Genomic DNA, 15,728 nt, shown 5'->3' on the forward strand with positions numbered 1-15,728 from the left:
AAAAAAAAAAAAAAAAAAAAAAAAAAAAAAAAGTTGGTTCAGGAGCTGGAGAAATGGCTCAGTGGTTAAGAGTACTGACTGCTCTTCCAGAGGTCCTGGTTCAATTCCCAGCAACCACATGATGGTTCACAACCATCTGTAATGGGATCTGATGCCCTCTTCTGGTGTGTCTGAAGACAGCCATAGTATACTCACATATATTAAATAAATAGATAATTCTAAAAATAATGTTGGTACAAACAATTCCTTTCTACCCTACTTGCTGTTATTCCTACCAGGAGAGAATGAGGCCACCACTACCACAATTTCTAAACCAAAAATTGAAACAAGCTTTATTATGGCCAGGACAATGGACACTGTTCTAATCCATACCTGGGATTCCCAGAGTATCTAGGTGAATTATATTAGTCTGGGGCTTATAAGGACAAAACTCACCGGGCAGTGGTGGTGCATGCCTTTAACCCCAGCACTTGGCAGGCAGAGGTAGGTGGATTTCTGAGTTCGAGGCCAGCCTGGTCTACAGAGTGAGTTCCAGGATAGCCAGGGCTACACAGAAAAACCCTGTCTCAAAACAACAACAACAACAACAAAGACAAAACCCAAAATACTATGTACTATCCACCTTTGCCTAAACAGGCGAGTGTACATCCTGACTTACCTCCTGCCTATGAGTGATCAAGTACATCCTGTGTAGTTTGGGCAAGCAAGCTTGTTTGCAGAAGGGAAAATACATGGCTTATTATCTTCCATGAACAACAGCCTTGGCATTCCAGGAAGTTATCTGTCCTTGGGCAAGTGGGACTTACAAGTTAGTAGAATTTTTTGTTTTATAGATCTCTTAAGAACAGTAGTTTAAAGTTAAAACATAACTTTAGCCTTGCCCAAAGTCACATAGTACATACTAGGGGTTCCAGTCTGTCAGGTCCTGTTCCCTTTGAGAGCATTCTCTTAAGCTTTGATAGAAAACAATAATACCTGACTTCTGTTACTCAGGAGGCAAAGGTAGTTGAATCTCTGTGTGCTCTAGGCCAGCCTGGTTTATATAGTGAGACACTGTCTCAAAACAAAAACAAAAACAAAAACAAACAAACAAACAAACAAACTGAAAAAGAAAAGAAACAACAGAAGACAAAAGACAAGTAGATATAAATTTGATCTTTTGTTACTTATGAACTGTGGTTGTATATAGGGAAAAAAAGAATCTTTCTTCAGGGTTCCCAGAATTAGGAACTGGCAATTTGCTTGCTCTCTTTGGGACAAGGTCTCCTTAACTAAAAATGACCTTGAGCCCCTCCTGAGCCTCCTGCCTTTATCTCTGAGAGGCTGAGACCACAGGTGAGACCAGCACTCAGCCTTTAGTGTTTTGTTTTTCTTCTTTTGAATGTATAGGGGATGTGCATGTGGAATCAAATCCAGGGAAGCATGTGCTCTATTTCTGAGCTACACCCCCCCAGAGCCTACCTCTCATTCTTTTCAACATTTTCAACTTTTCAACTTTTGTAGTACAAGCAATTGAAGCTTATCCCCAAATAAACGAGACTCAGACTATGGTTATTTTATTTGGCTTTGACCATTACTAGCGGGTGGGGTCACCTCTAATGCACTCGGCTAACTGCTGGCCTGGCTGCCTCCCCAGCTGTGTACCCCAGATACTTGCTGTTTCCACAGAGTTCATGGTCCATCTCCCACTCAAGGTGGCTTCCTCTCTCCTCTCTCTCCTTCCTTCTCCCCGCCTGGCCTCTCCTTCGACCAGGTCATTCCAAACCCACCTACCTCTAATCCCTCCACAAATTGTCTGTAGCCAATTTTATTTAACCAATAGTTTTAAATCAACAAACAAGGTTTGCACAACAAAAGCTTGTAAACATGAGGTCTAGACCTCTGGGTATAGAGTTTACTATTCTAACACATAGTAATAGACAAAACCTCAACAAACTCACACACTTTTCAAAACAATGAATCACAAAATACAAATGCTTTTACTTACTGCTTTTTTTTTTCATTTCCATTCAATGCTTTCAGCAGACTTACATGTTCTCATGTTTGATGTAGTTAGATAAATAATAGCTTGTTTGATCCTCTAAGGCTGAACATATTAGGTTGAGGTGGACAGATGGCTCAGCACGTAAAGTTGCTTGCCACAGGACCTGAGTTTGGTTCCCACATAAACCTGGTGGAAGGGGAGAACAGATTCCTGCAAGCTTCCCTCTGACCACACTCACACACACCAGTAGAAAGGGCACATTACACCCAGAATCCCACAGTCCTTTTTTCCAGAGGCTGAATAGGAGCCGGGCTTTCATACTCTGGGTCCAGACTTTTCTACAGCCTGCAAAGCTGCCCCATTCTGAGCCTCATCTTTAAAATGACACCATCAGAGTACAGTCCCTTCCAGCTGAAAATGTTCGGGGTCTGGAAGAAGTTGCCACCCCCAGGATTCCCAGGCTCAGAGAGCTGTGTGTGCCCTGTGTGTAGGGTGCAAGCCTTGCCCAGGACTCTGGGCTGAGACTCGGAAAGCTGCAGCCTGCCCTTGGCTGTCAGGAGGGTGAGAGGAGTGGGTTGCTCTTGTCCTGGCATCTGGCCTGGTGCCTGTAGAACCAGGCAAGAGCTGCCCACGAGGGTTGGCTGGGTGCCGGGAACTCTTCGTCTTTCTATTTAAACAGACACAGCCTGTCTGTTGAGAGTCTGGAAACATCTGACCTTTACAGAGCATCTCTAGAGCCCTCAAGTGTGGAAGGAGCCTCCAGCTTTCTGTAAACCATTTAACCCTTTCCAGTGAAACCCAGAGCAAGGATGAGAGGCGGGTGAGGAAGGGAGAGAAATCTGTTTCTGGGAGCTACAGATTCCTTTAGCCTTTTTGGTTAGCTGGCTGCGAGGGCAGCAACATTCAGCACAGGGAACTCCTTAGTACTTTTCTTAGATCCCTTTCTTAGGTCAGGAGGCTCTAGAAGGGAGGATAGGAGGCTCAAATGGAGCACAGTGGCTATAAGGAGAATCCAGAGACTGCTCAATTTATCAGCCAGAGACTTCACTGAGATCTGGGAGTGGGAAGCATAGGAATAGGGACTGCTCCTTTGAAGGAGTAACACACAGTTGGTACATGTTACTCCTTCACCCTATACTGTTTGGATGTTTTGTTGTTGTTTCAACCTGAGACAGGCATAGTTCTTGGTGTGTTATCCAGGCTGACCTTGAAACCATTCACCTTTTGCCACAGTGTCCTGAATTGCATCTTACAAAGATTTACTGGGCACCTCCCAGATTCCATGGCGTCGAGGGCTAGTGTTGAGCAAACTCGGATAGATAAGGCTGGTGCCTTCCTGGAGTGCTCATTGTATGGGTGAGCGAACTGGAGTAGAATAACCACAGACACAACAGCCGATGATAGCATGCAGGGGAGCAAAGGTGGCTCCCCCTTATCCTTGTAGGTTCCTTGACTGAGCTTTAAATTAAGTCATATGACCCACAGATTCAAAGAGGCACAGGGTGGGCACAGCTCTGGGGGAGCATGCTTGCTATGCCCAAGGGCTCTGGTTCTCAGAGCTGGTCAGAAGGGTTAAGTGACTGGAGCGTTTACAACATTCTGAGCCACACACAGGCAGGAACAGAACTTGGAGCTTTGGCAGCCAGTGGGGACCAGGCCAGAGGGAGCTGAGGAGAGAGTGCAGGAAGAACTGATATGAAATGTGAGGAACGGCTCCTTCCTGGGTAATGTGTTGAAGGGAGAAGCCCTCAGCAGAAGGAGTTATGATATACCCTAGGGTCTGAGTGTGCTGCGCACAGAGGTTTCCTGGCTGATGAGATGTCTGGAGAGAGCCCTGTGTGGTAGTGTACACCCTTCATTGCAGTACTTGGGAGGTTGAAACAGGAAGACCACCGTGAGCTTGAGGCCAGCTTCGGGACGTCACAAGACCTTGACTCCAAAAGATCAAAATCATTTTTTAAATGATATAATCACTTCTTGGCCTTTTGACTACAATCTAGTGTTAAAAAGGGAAATAAATAGCAATCCTGGAGTTGAAGGTACTGGAGTGTTTTCCTGGGGTGCCCACAGCTTTGCTGCAGGAAGACAGAGATCTGTACAGGGGCCTAGACCTGAAGTCAGTTCAAACCTCACCCTAAGCCTACAGTGTCCACATTCCACATCTACACTTAACTTTTTGGTGTGGGGGGAGGCGGGTAACTGCACACTATATTCTCAGCATTCAAAAGCAGACGCAGGCTGGATGGTGGTACCGCACACTATTAATCTTAGCACTCAAGAGGCAGAGGCACGAAGATCTCTATGAGTTGGAGGCCAGCCTGGCCTACAGAGTGAATTCTAAGAGATCCAGGGCTACACAGAGAAACCCTGTCTTGAAAAACAAAGAAGAAAGCAAGGAAGGAAAGCAGGAGTAAATGAAAGCAGAAGAAATCTGACATTAGACAAAAGACAAATTTATTCCATACGTGGAAACATTGCATTGTAAAAAAACAAAACAAAACAAACAAAAAAACAAGTGCTCAACAACCCAGTGGAGATTGGACATTCACATCCGGCTCTCTAGGTAATGGAGAGAAAGGAGTAGATAGCTTAGGGGAGAAAATAGATAGCCAGAAGAGGTGGTGGTCTGTGACCACATCCGTTTGAATGTGCTATCCAGCTTTATTTTTTTTTCTCCTGTGATATAAATCAGTGTGCCCGAAGAGAAGTGTGTCGGGCAGCTTTTTGTTGTTGTGACCAGTGCCTGAGAGAAAGCATTTCATGGGAGAAAAGATTTCTTTTAGCTCATGCTTTATTTATTAATTTTTGTTGTTGTTTGGAGACAGGATCTCATTATGTAGCCCAGGCTATGCTGGAACTTGCTATGTAGCCCAGGCTGGCCTTGAACTCAGAGATCCACCTGCCTCTACCTTCTGAGTACTGGGATTAAAGGACTGAGCCAGTATGCCCAGCTGTTTTATTGGTTTTGCCTGGGTATAGTAAAAACAGTTGGAGGTTCTTCGATATCCTATTTTATAAGGGCACACTTATTTTGCACAGTACAGAAAGGAATTGGTATTTATGGTGATTAATAGCTTAACAGTTACACGCAGTCAACGGCTTGTTTATTCTGAGTCAACCCCCACCCAGCCCAGGTATTCCTGGAAGTTGATACTGCCAGATAGTAACTAGACTCATAAGTGCTGGACTAATCATGGCTTCATTTCAAAAGACTGTCTAGCTAAGCATGCACATGTTTTAAGCAAAAATAAAACAGGTTGATATTTCAGAAAGCAGGGGAGGAGGGGCCTGAGTCTAGGCACCCAGAGAATCAAGGGCTAAGAAGAGAGGTTCACCCGAGCAGAGGCAAGAGTCAACTCTGAAGTGATTGACTTTCTTTGTTCCCTCCCCGACCCCTTAAAGCCTACTGGCTGGACATGAGATGGAAAACAGGGTGGGCAAGGTAGGGGAAACATTGCTGTTGGTTGCTTGGTTTTCCAGGTATTAATTTGCTGTCTTTCTGTCTGCTGACTTATAGATGAAGGACAACCTAAGCTTCGATTCCTGCCTCTGCGCACTAGTGTTTGTGAAGGCAGGCTGCATGGGCTTAGCATTCTGTTCTTATCTGTGTATGTTCTCACTATGTAGCCCAGGCTAGGTGGACTTTGCCTTATAGCTCAAGGTGGCCTCTACCTCACAGAGATCCGCCTGTCTCTGCCTCCTGGAGTAAAGGCTTACTGCTACTATTTGTTTGTGGTGGTTTTTTTTTGTTGTTGTTGTTTTTGAGACGAGGTTTCTCTGTGTAGCCCTGGCTGAACTGGAAACCACTATGTAGCTCAGACTGGCCTCAAACTGAGATCTGCCTGCTTCTGCCTCCTTTGCTTCCTCTGCCTCTGCCTCCTCTGCCTCCTCCTTATCTGCCTCCTCTGCCTTTGTCTCCTCTGCCTCTGCAGTGCTAGGAGCAAAGGCATGTGTCTGGCCTTCATGGTTGGTTGGCTCCATTTGATTTGTTTTGTTTTAATAATTGATCAAGTCAACTTATTAAAACTTATTAAAACCGAGTGGTGGTGGCACATGCCTTTAATCCCAGCACTTGGGAGCAGAGGCAGGTGGATTTCTGAGTTCAAGGCCAGCCTGGTCTACAGAGTGAGTTCCAGGACAGCCAGGGCTACACAGAGAAACCCTGTTTCAAAACAAAACAAAACAAAACAAAACAAAAAAAGAAAGAAAGAGAGAAAGAATGAAAGGAAGAAAGAAAGAAGGAAGGAAAGAAAGAAAAGTGAAAAAGAAAGAAAACAGGCAAGGTACCCAGAAAGTGAGAAAGAAGTGGCCAGAGACGTGAAGAAGACAGCAACCCGGTCTGTGGACACAGGCTGATCTGTGGTACCGGCTGGGGATTTGCTTAGTATTTGCCAAGCAAGGGTGACAGGGCCATGTGGGGCAGGGCAGAAACTGAGGTAGCCAGGGCTGTAGGAGAGTGAATCTCAACTGAGTACAGTGAGGAAAGGAAATGACTAATGTGGCCAGGAAATGTTACTTAAGCCATCTTTCTGATAACTCTTTAAGTTTGAGAATCATTGGAATCTACTACCTGGTCACTCCAAGGAAGAAGATAAAGTTGAATAGCATTTGGAAAAATAAAACTCATGCAGAATTGAGACGGATATATGTCCAGAAAACCATGATGTGCACTGGTGTGCTAGAAAACATTGAAGAATATCTTTGCCACCTCTGGACAGACACAGACTTCTTGTGTTTATTCTGTTTTTGTTTTTGTTTTGTTTTGTTTTGTTTTGTTTTTTGATCCAGAGTCCTACGTTATGGTCCAGGAAGCTTCCACTGTCTGGTAATAAACAACACAACAACCAGCGTGATTTCTCAGAACTGGAGGTCTCTGCTCAAGCTTACATATTTGTGACATCTAAGCCCAACAGGTGCTGCAGTGGCGGGGGGGGTGGTTATGAAACCTTTGGGACATGGCACCAAATGGTCCCTAACTGCTAGACACGGGCCACTGTGGATGGGCCTTCGAGGGTTTAGCCTGGTTCCTAAATCAATACAGACTCTTGCCACTGCTCTTGCTTGCCCACCAGAACTTGGTGCAGCCTACTGTGCAGGTACCACACACTTTGGTCGTAAGACATGGAACGATCAAGCTGGTACTGACCTGGAAGCTTTCTCCCCAACGGTTGGCTTTCATAGTACCAGAAGGTGATGTGAAGGTTTCTGGGGAGAAAAAGTCACCAACCACCAATGGCATTGTCCAGCCATGAACCCAGCAAACACCAACAATGACCAATCTGACAAGATTATACATTTATACAATATAATACAATAGTGGCACAAATGTTTTAGAGTAACCAACTGGTTTTTTTTTTTTTATTTTGTTTTTAATGAAGACTCATTTCATAGGAGTGGGACCTATGCCTGGCCAAGAAGAGCCTGTGATTCGGAAGGTCATATTACTATTATTATCTTGTCAGTCATACTCCAAGCTGTTCCAGATACAGCATCCCTGACACAATGGATCCACATCCCCTTAGACTGTGAGCCAAATCAACCCTTCCTGCCTTTATTTGTTTCTGTCTGGTATGCCGCTACTGCAATGGGAAGATTAATGAACACAGTATACTTCCTTATTTCAAAGGTTTGGTGGGCTTGTAAGTATATATGTCCCACATTGAAAATAGAGAATCAACCACACAAACACAGACTAAAGGTGTGACAGAAGACGATTAAGTAGCCACTAGTTCCTCCCTTGGGGCAGTCCCACTGCTGAGGTTACAGGTATGTGCCACCACACTTGGCTCGATTTTGGGGATGGATGTTGTTTTTGAGACATGATCTCATTCTGTGGCCTAGGAACTAATTATGTCACTCATATTGGCCTCAAAGTCATGACAATCCTACTGTCTCTGACCCTAAAATGCTGGGACTATAAGCACGAACCACTATACTTGGCGGGTCTCTCTCTCCCTCCCTCTCTCTCTCTCTCTCTCTCTCTCTCTCTCTCTCCCTACCTACCTACCTACCTACCTATCTATTAAACTTCTGTGAGATGCAAGGATCCTACCAGGGCTCCCCCTCACCAATGCTGAGCAAGCTTTCTATTACTGTTGATCCCCAGATTTTGTTGGATTAGTTTTCTTCCACATGCAAAAATTATTTACTGTGGGATGGTATCTTAATAACAGACTACTAAAAAGAAGAGGGTCTGGCCTTGGGAAGGCCTAAGCCTGGCAATGGTGTCAGGGTCACTGGCAGATCCTGTCCCGACGGAATTTCCTGGTTCCTCTGGGCAGGATGAGTCAGCCTTCTGCTGAGCTGAAATCAACCTTGAAGATCACTGCCCTTCAGGACTGAGTCTCTCATGCACCTAAAGAGAGGACTGGGATGTATCTCGCAGACTGTTGTAGCAGGGCCGGCAGGTCCAGCAGTAAACTACAGACCCCGAGACAAGCCATCACCCCTGAAGTGATGTCATTTTGCAGAAGCTAGGACCTTGTTTCAGGATAAGTTTACTAGCTAGGGTGTCAGATGAAGCTGAGGTAAGCTGTGGGTGAGCTGAGGAATGGCAGAGAGGACCTGGCAACACCCACCTACCTCTCAAGAGGATCAGAGGGTCCCTCAGAGTTAAGAGCAACCATAGTGCCAGCCTCGACCAGGCCTCCTAGAGCCAGAACATGTCTATCTATGTGTGAATTGCTGCAATGAGGCACTGGTGACTACTGAGTTTTCTTGGGTCACACAGTTAGTCTGCCCATGCAGTCTTATTTTCCATCTTCAGGTTAATACACATTCTCTTAAGCCCTCTAAGTCCTTCTCCTACTTCCCAACAAGAGAGTAAACTGTATTTGTTTTCTTTGCCCACTGCTGTGGTGACATGCCTGGCAGAAGCAACTAGGAGGAAGGATTTATTGTGCCTTACTTTCTCAGAGGATGTGAGTCCATCGAGACAGGGAAGGCATGGCCACACAGCAGCTTAGTGTGCAGCAGCAGGTGCCTTCAGCAAGCAAAGGAAACAGGGAGAAAGAAACAGACTCTTTTTTTTTTTTTTTTTTTTTGGTTTTTCGAGACAGGGTTTCTCTCTGTAGCCCCGGCTGTCCTGGTACTCACTCTGTAGACCAGGCTGGCCTCGAACTCGGAAATCCGCCTGCCTCCGCCTCCCAAGTGCTAGGATTAAAGGCGTGCGCCACCACCGCCCGGCAGAAACAGACTCTTAAAAATATCACACATGGGCTGGCAAGATGGCTCAGTGGTTAAGAACACTGACTGTTCTTCCAAAGGTCATGAGTTCAAATCCCAGCAACCACATGGTGGCTCACAACCACCCTTAAGGAGATCTGACACTGTCTTCTGGTGTGGCCGAAGTCAGCTACAGTGTACTTATGTATAATAGTAAATAAATCTTTGGGCCGGAGCAAGCAGAGACTGAGCGAACGGACTTGACCAGAGATCACTGGAGAGAGCAGGGGTCGACCAGAGCAAGCAGAAGTCCTAAAAATTCAATTCCCAGCACAAACAAAAAAGAATCTACATATATTAGCAAGGACCTAGACTCAAAGGGGGTACACACTGTCAAGATTCCATTTAGAGGAAATCTTAAAATAGGCAGACTTAGGGGCAGCTCTTAGATCAGGGCTTGTGGACTCAGAAGGACAAACGACTACAAAGTTACAAGGAGGATTTCTGGTGGTAATGGAGTTGTTTCCTGTGTTCAGTGGGGTTGTGCTTACTTTATTATTACTCATCAAAAAGTATACCCCCAAAAAATCATGAATTATATGTTCATTGTCTCTTGATAAAATACCATTTAAGACAAAAATAAGGAGCTAGAGAGATGGCTCAGCGGTTAAGAGCACTGACTGCTCTTCCAGAGGTCTTGAGTTCAATTCCCAGGAACCACATGGTGGCTCACAACCATCTGTAATGGGATCGAATGCCCTCTTCTGATGTGTCTGAAGACAGGAGCAGTGTACTCATACACATAAAATATTAAAAAGAGAGACAGAAATAAGAAAAGCCAAGTGATATTGCTTAGTTTTGAGAAAATTAACGGGACAGTACTAGATACTGGTGCAGCTTGTAGGGGCCCAGCTTGGAGAGAGGTGGGCTATCAATTTAACTCTCACAAACATTGCCATGTGGAACCAAAAGGCAGAGAGACAAGAAGACCTACTCTGTAGAGTTACTTTCAGGATTGGTGTACTAGCCTCCTCCATGCGGGGTCGAGGGGTGGGGTGGGGGTGGGGAGATGTGTACACATACAATGGTGCAAACTCAGCAGCCACAAGCCGCAGAGAAGATGAACCGAGAGTAGTGTGCCCACCCTGGAGAACACAAAACTAAGAGACAGGCTTGGTGTGCTCATGCATACCTATAATCCCAGCATTGGAAAGACTGAGGCAGGAGGATTACTGCAAGTCTGTCACCAGCTTGAGCTACACAAGAAGACTCTGTCCCAACAACAAACAACACTCCCCAACAAACTGAAAAATGAAACCGGAATCCAGTCATATAACAAAAGGCCAAATATGTAAATTAAAGACAAAGCAAATAATCCAGTTAGGAAAGGAGTGAAAGTCGTGAACTGACATCATCATCATCAAAGGGGGGGGGAGGGAGAGAGAGGGAGATAGATTGTAGATGTGCAAATGAAAGGCTAGGGTTATGGGGAAATGCAAATGAAACCATAATGAGACATCTCTGGGGGTAAAATTAAAGTAACAATGATAACAAGGATGTCCAGGTGATCTGGGAATTGGATCTCTGTGCTTTCCTGGTGGGGACAAGGAACAGAATAGCTGTAGGGAAGAGCATGACAATTAACCAGACAAATAGACATATAGCCAGGGAAAGGAAAATTCTCATTTATTTATAAACCTGTCCAAATGGTTAGGTGTGGTGTTTCAAACTCGTGACTCCAACACTCATGAAGCAGAGGCCTGAGGATGGCTCTGAGTTTGAGACCAGTCTGAGTTCTAGACCATACTGAGCTTCATAATAAGACCCTGTCTTGAGCCAGATGGTGGTGTAGGCAGGACTTTAATTCCAGCACTCAGGAAGCAGAGGTCAAGGCCAGCCTGTTGTAACAGAGTGAGTTCCAGGACAGCCAGGGCCACACCGAGAAGCCCTGTCTTGAAAAACAAAACAGACAAGCAAACAAACCAACAAACAAGAAGACCTCGGACTTAAGAAATCAAGCTGATGGGCTGGTAAGACGGCTCAGCGGGTAAGAGCACTGACTGCTCTTCTGAAGGTCCTGAGTTCAAGTCCCAGCAACCATATGGTGGTTCACAACCACCCCTAATGAGATCTGACACCCTCCTCTGCTGTGTATGAAGACAGCAACCATGTGCTTATTTACAATAATAAATAAATCTTTTTAAAAAGAAAGAAAGAAAAAATCAAGCTGACAAGATGGCTTGGTGGATAAAGTACTTGCTGCTGAGTTCCTTCTGTGAACAAGATCCTAGAGCGCTGTGTCTCCAGAGAATGACTAATTAGAACTGCAGTCCTGTGGAGAGCTTGGAATGCTGTAGCCCAGGGGCTAATTTACCTTATCTTAGCTGCTATTAGCAAGCCCTGACCCCTTAGAACAGCCATTCAGCACCCACCTCTTTGTCATGACTAACAACCTGTAACTAATAGATAAAGACTTTAGAAATCTATTAACAGACTACCAGCTTCTCCCAACCCCAAAGCTAATATTGTCATCAGATAACATCCACCCCACCTCCCTATCTTGATATAATCGTCTCTCTGATGCATCCACCAATGTATTTTAAGTTGTCTTGATTCTTGACTTTGTTCTGTAAAACTATAAAATTTCAGGACACTACTTCCATGTTGGAACATCATATTTGGGGAGACCTAAATGTATATTCTCTGGTGGTTCATCTGTGCTCTAGGATAAATCACGTTTTTTATTCTTTTGAGTTGAGAACTGTTTCTTTTGACAACACATCCTAAATCTGCATGCGGGAAGTAGAGACGGACTCTCCCGAGTCATGCTCTGTCTGCACACCCAACAAGAGAAGTAATGAGTGACTGTGAACAGAAAGAGACCAGAGAGTGGTAGCCTTACACGTTTCACGTCCTGTGTTCTCATCCCCAGCACCACAAAGAGAAAACTCAAGTGGCTCTATGTGGTGGGGAAGGATCCACCACAGAATTCACCAAGATTCCAAGGATCAAGAATTCAGGGATGGCAGAGTAGTGGTGGCACATGCCTTTAATCCCAGCACTTGGGAGGCAGAGGCAGGTGGATTTCTGAGTTCGAGGCCAGCCTGGTCTACAGAGTGAGTTCCAGTACAGCCAGGGCTACAAAGAGAAATCCTGTCTCAAAAAAAACAAAACAAAACAACAACAAAATTCAAGGATGGGGCTGGAGAGTGATGGCTCAGAGGTTAAGAGCACTGACTTCAGAGGACCCAGTTTCAAGTTCAATTTCAAGCACCCATAAGGCAACTCATAACTGTCTGAACCTCTAAGATCTGACACTGTTATACAGACATACATGCAGGCAAAACACCAAGGCACATAAAAAAAAAAAAACAATTCAAGGCTATACATAATAAGTTTGATGCTAGCCTGTGTTACAACTCTGAGAGAGAATGAGCAAGCAGAGAGGGGGAGAGGAGAAAGGGGGAGAGAGAAAAGGAGAGAGAGGGAAAGAGAGGGGAGAGAGGCAGAGAGAGAAGAGAGAGAAAGAGAGAGAGAAAGAGAGAGGGAGCAGGAAAGAGAAATCAGAATCAGAAACATATGTACCTCAGAAGATTATTGTTCAAAAGTATGAGAAGTGGGGATTTTTCTACTGAAGGTAGATAATCTGTCAAGGGCCAATAATATCTCACCTTCCCCATCTTTCTATGCTATGCCCAACTCCTAGACATTCCAGAGCTCTGCCACACCCTTCTCCTTTGAGCTGATTAGCCAATCACATCTGATTGTTAGGTACTGTTCCCATCAGTGGTATGAGGCACAGTTACCTTCTAAATCAGGGAGGTAAGACAGAGGGCAATTTGGGACATAGCTCACCCTTTGTGCAAAATGAAACTGCCTGCAGGGTTACTTTCACTTTGTGTTTCTTGTTTCTTTTTCCATTAAAATAAGTTATTTTTATTTTATATGTACCAGTGTATATATGTATGTACACACACACACACACACACACACGCATTAAAACAGGTGAAAACTTGACAGTAGGATCTAGAGTCTTACTGAATTGAACCAAAGTCATTCTCTTTACTCTAAGATATGGTTTTCTTTTGTTGTTGTTGTTTTTAAGAGACAGGGTTTCTCTATGTAACAAGCCTTGGCTGTTCTGGACTCCCTTTGTAGACCAGGCTAGTCTTGAACTCACAGAGATCCCCCTGCCTCTGCCTTCAGAGTGCTGGAATTGAAGGTATATGCTACCATGCCCAGACTGATTCTGCTATATTTATTTCTTTTTCTTTTTCTTTTTCTTTTTTTTCGAGACAGGGTTTCTCTGTGTAGCCCTGGCTGTCCTGGAACTCACTCTGTAGACCAGGCTGGCCTCAACTCAGAAATTTGCCTGCTTCTGCCTCCCAAGTGCTGGGATTAAAGGCATGCGCCGCCACTGCCCAGCTTCTGCTATATTTAATATAATGTCATCATTGGGAAAATTTATCAAGGTAAATATGTTCTGTTTTTGCAACCTCTTGGGAGTCTTTAATTATTTCAAAATAAAATAGCTAAGGGTTGGCATTATAGCTCAGTGATGGAGGCTTGCCCAATGGCCCACAGTCCTCAGTACATACATACACAGTACATGCATAAAAGAACAACGATATGGATAATTCTACAATAGATATTTTATAGGAACATTTAAGAAAAGCATGGCCTGTTGTGGAAGTCTACATAGGGAAATGGAGGCCAGCCAGAGCTATACAATATAATCCTGTCTCAGAGAGGGGGTGAGGATATAGAATAAGAAAGGCAAGTATGCGTGTATTCTGGCTACTTTTTTGACAAGTTGGCAACAGGTTAGAGTCATCAAAGAGGAGGATTGAGAAGACACCTCCGGACCATCAGGCTGTTAGGCAAGCTTTATTTATTTATTTATTTATTTATTTATTTATTTATTTATTATTGGAGACAGGAGACAGGAGACAGGGTTTCTCTGTGTGGCCTTGGCCGCCTTTAACTAGCTCTATAGCCCAGGCTGGCCTCGAATTCATAGAAATCCACCTGCTTCTGCCTCCCAAGTGCTGGGACTAAAGATCTGCACTTCCACAGTCCCGGCTAGGCATTTTCTTAATTAGTGACTAATGCAGGAGGGCCAAGTTCATTGTGGGTGGTGCCATCTCTGGGCTGGTGGTTCTATAAGAAAGCAGGCTGAGCAAGTCATAGGGAGCAAGCCAGTAAGCATCAGCCCTCCATGGCCTCTACATCAGCTCCTACTTCCCAGTTTTTGCCCTGTTTCAGTTCTTGTCCTGACTTCCTTCAGTGATGGACTAAGATGTGGAAGAATAGCTTAATAAACCCTCTCCTCCCCAGCTTGTTTTTGGTCCTGGTGTTTCATCATAGCAATAGTAGCCCTAACTAAAACAGCATATTAAACCGGTAGTCTATGGGGGAAGGGAAAAGGAAAGCGTGACGGATGACCACAGCTACATTAATCAAGGAGTGTTTGCAGTCAAGCCAGTGGTGATTATGTGTGGTGAACTGAGACGTTATTAACTCCAACCTCCCCACACCTGAGGTCATATAGTGGGAAGGTGGGTATTGACAGCATGTTGGTAGGGTAGATCAATAATGGTAAAGACCAAGCCCCTTTTAATGGGCCCTTTTCCAATGATGTGAAATATTTCCCTCTTCACCCAAGAAAAGGAGGGTTGGGAAAGAGGCAGGAGAAACAATGATGGGGGACAAAGAAGCTGGGCTGTAAGGTACATTCTCTCAAGAGCTGTGGGTGTTTCCCCCACAGCAGTTGGCACTCACAGGGTGCTGGGGAAATTGAAAGCACTATTTTTTTTTTTTTGCATAGCCTCCAGGGCCAGATGACCTTTGACAAGAGCTCCAATTTAGCTGTGCTTGCAGCGTCCTTATGATAGACTGGTAGATTTCCCGACTGCACTGCTGGGAAGCCAGTGATAACAGAGTGGGTGGGAAGACTTCCAAAGCTATTTGCCTAAGTGCACTCGCTACCTTAGCTATAAACACAGTAGTATATTTTATTTTACTGTTAAAGTGCCTGCTCAGGAGAGGGAAGCAAAAGGAAATAATTGAGGAAGTACCTGAAGGTTTATTGACAAGGATGCTCATCTTGACATGACTTAAGAACCTTAATGTTCCATAGTAGAGACTCCGTTAAAAATTCATGTTGCAGTGGTGTTATATTCACCTTTAAGCTCTGGAGGCAGAGGCAGGAGGATCCCTGGAAGCTCCAAGCCAGCAGGACCTACATAGCAAGAAGCTGTCTCAAAAAACCAAAAAACAAACAAACAAACAAAAACCCTAACAACACAATACAACACAACACAAAAACAAACAACAAAAAAGAAACTTTCCAACCAACTAAAATCCCCTAAAACACAAATCTCTGTGTGTGTGTGTGTCCACACCCGTGCTGTTGCAGCTCAGTTGGTAGAGTGCTTGTTTCGTATGCATGAAGCCTTGTTTTCCATTTTCAGTATCCTATAACTCAGTTGTGGTGTTGATCTTCTGCTATTCTCCCATCCCAGGTACTGGAGGCAGGGGGATCAAAATTCAAGGTCATTTCCCGTTTCCTCCCCCAAAT

At 44.6% G+C, this 15,728-nt stretch overlaps 1 long non-coding RNA gene across 2 annotated transcripts; it reads left to right on the forward strand.

The window, feature by feature from the left end:
• Positions 1–5,267: 5,267 nt before the first annotated feature.
• Positions 5,268–7,374, forward strand: LOC116100602. Of its 2 annotated transcripts, XR_004122667.1 has the most exons (3): positions 5,268–5,426; positions 6,773–6,897; positions 7,363–7,374. It is a non-coding gene; the product is annotated as an uncharacterized LOC116100602 (long non-coding RNA). The 2 variants fall into 2 exon arrangements; XR_004122668.1 differs by lacking the exon at positions 7,363–7,374 and having other exon boundaries at positions 6,773–7,038.
• The last annotated feature ends 8,354 nt before the right edge of the window (positions 7,375–15,728 follow it).

This window comes from Mastomys coucha, unplaced genomic scaffold, assembly GCF_008632895.1.
Source record: "Mastomys coucha isolate ucsf_1 unplaced genomic scaffold, UCSF_Mcou_1 pScaffold21, whole genome shotgun sequence".
NCBI lineage: Eukaryota > Metazoa > Chordata > Mammalia > Rodentia > Muridae > Mastomys > Mastomys coucha.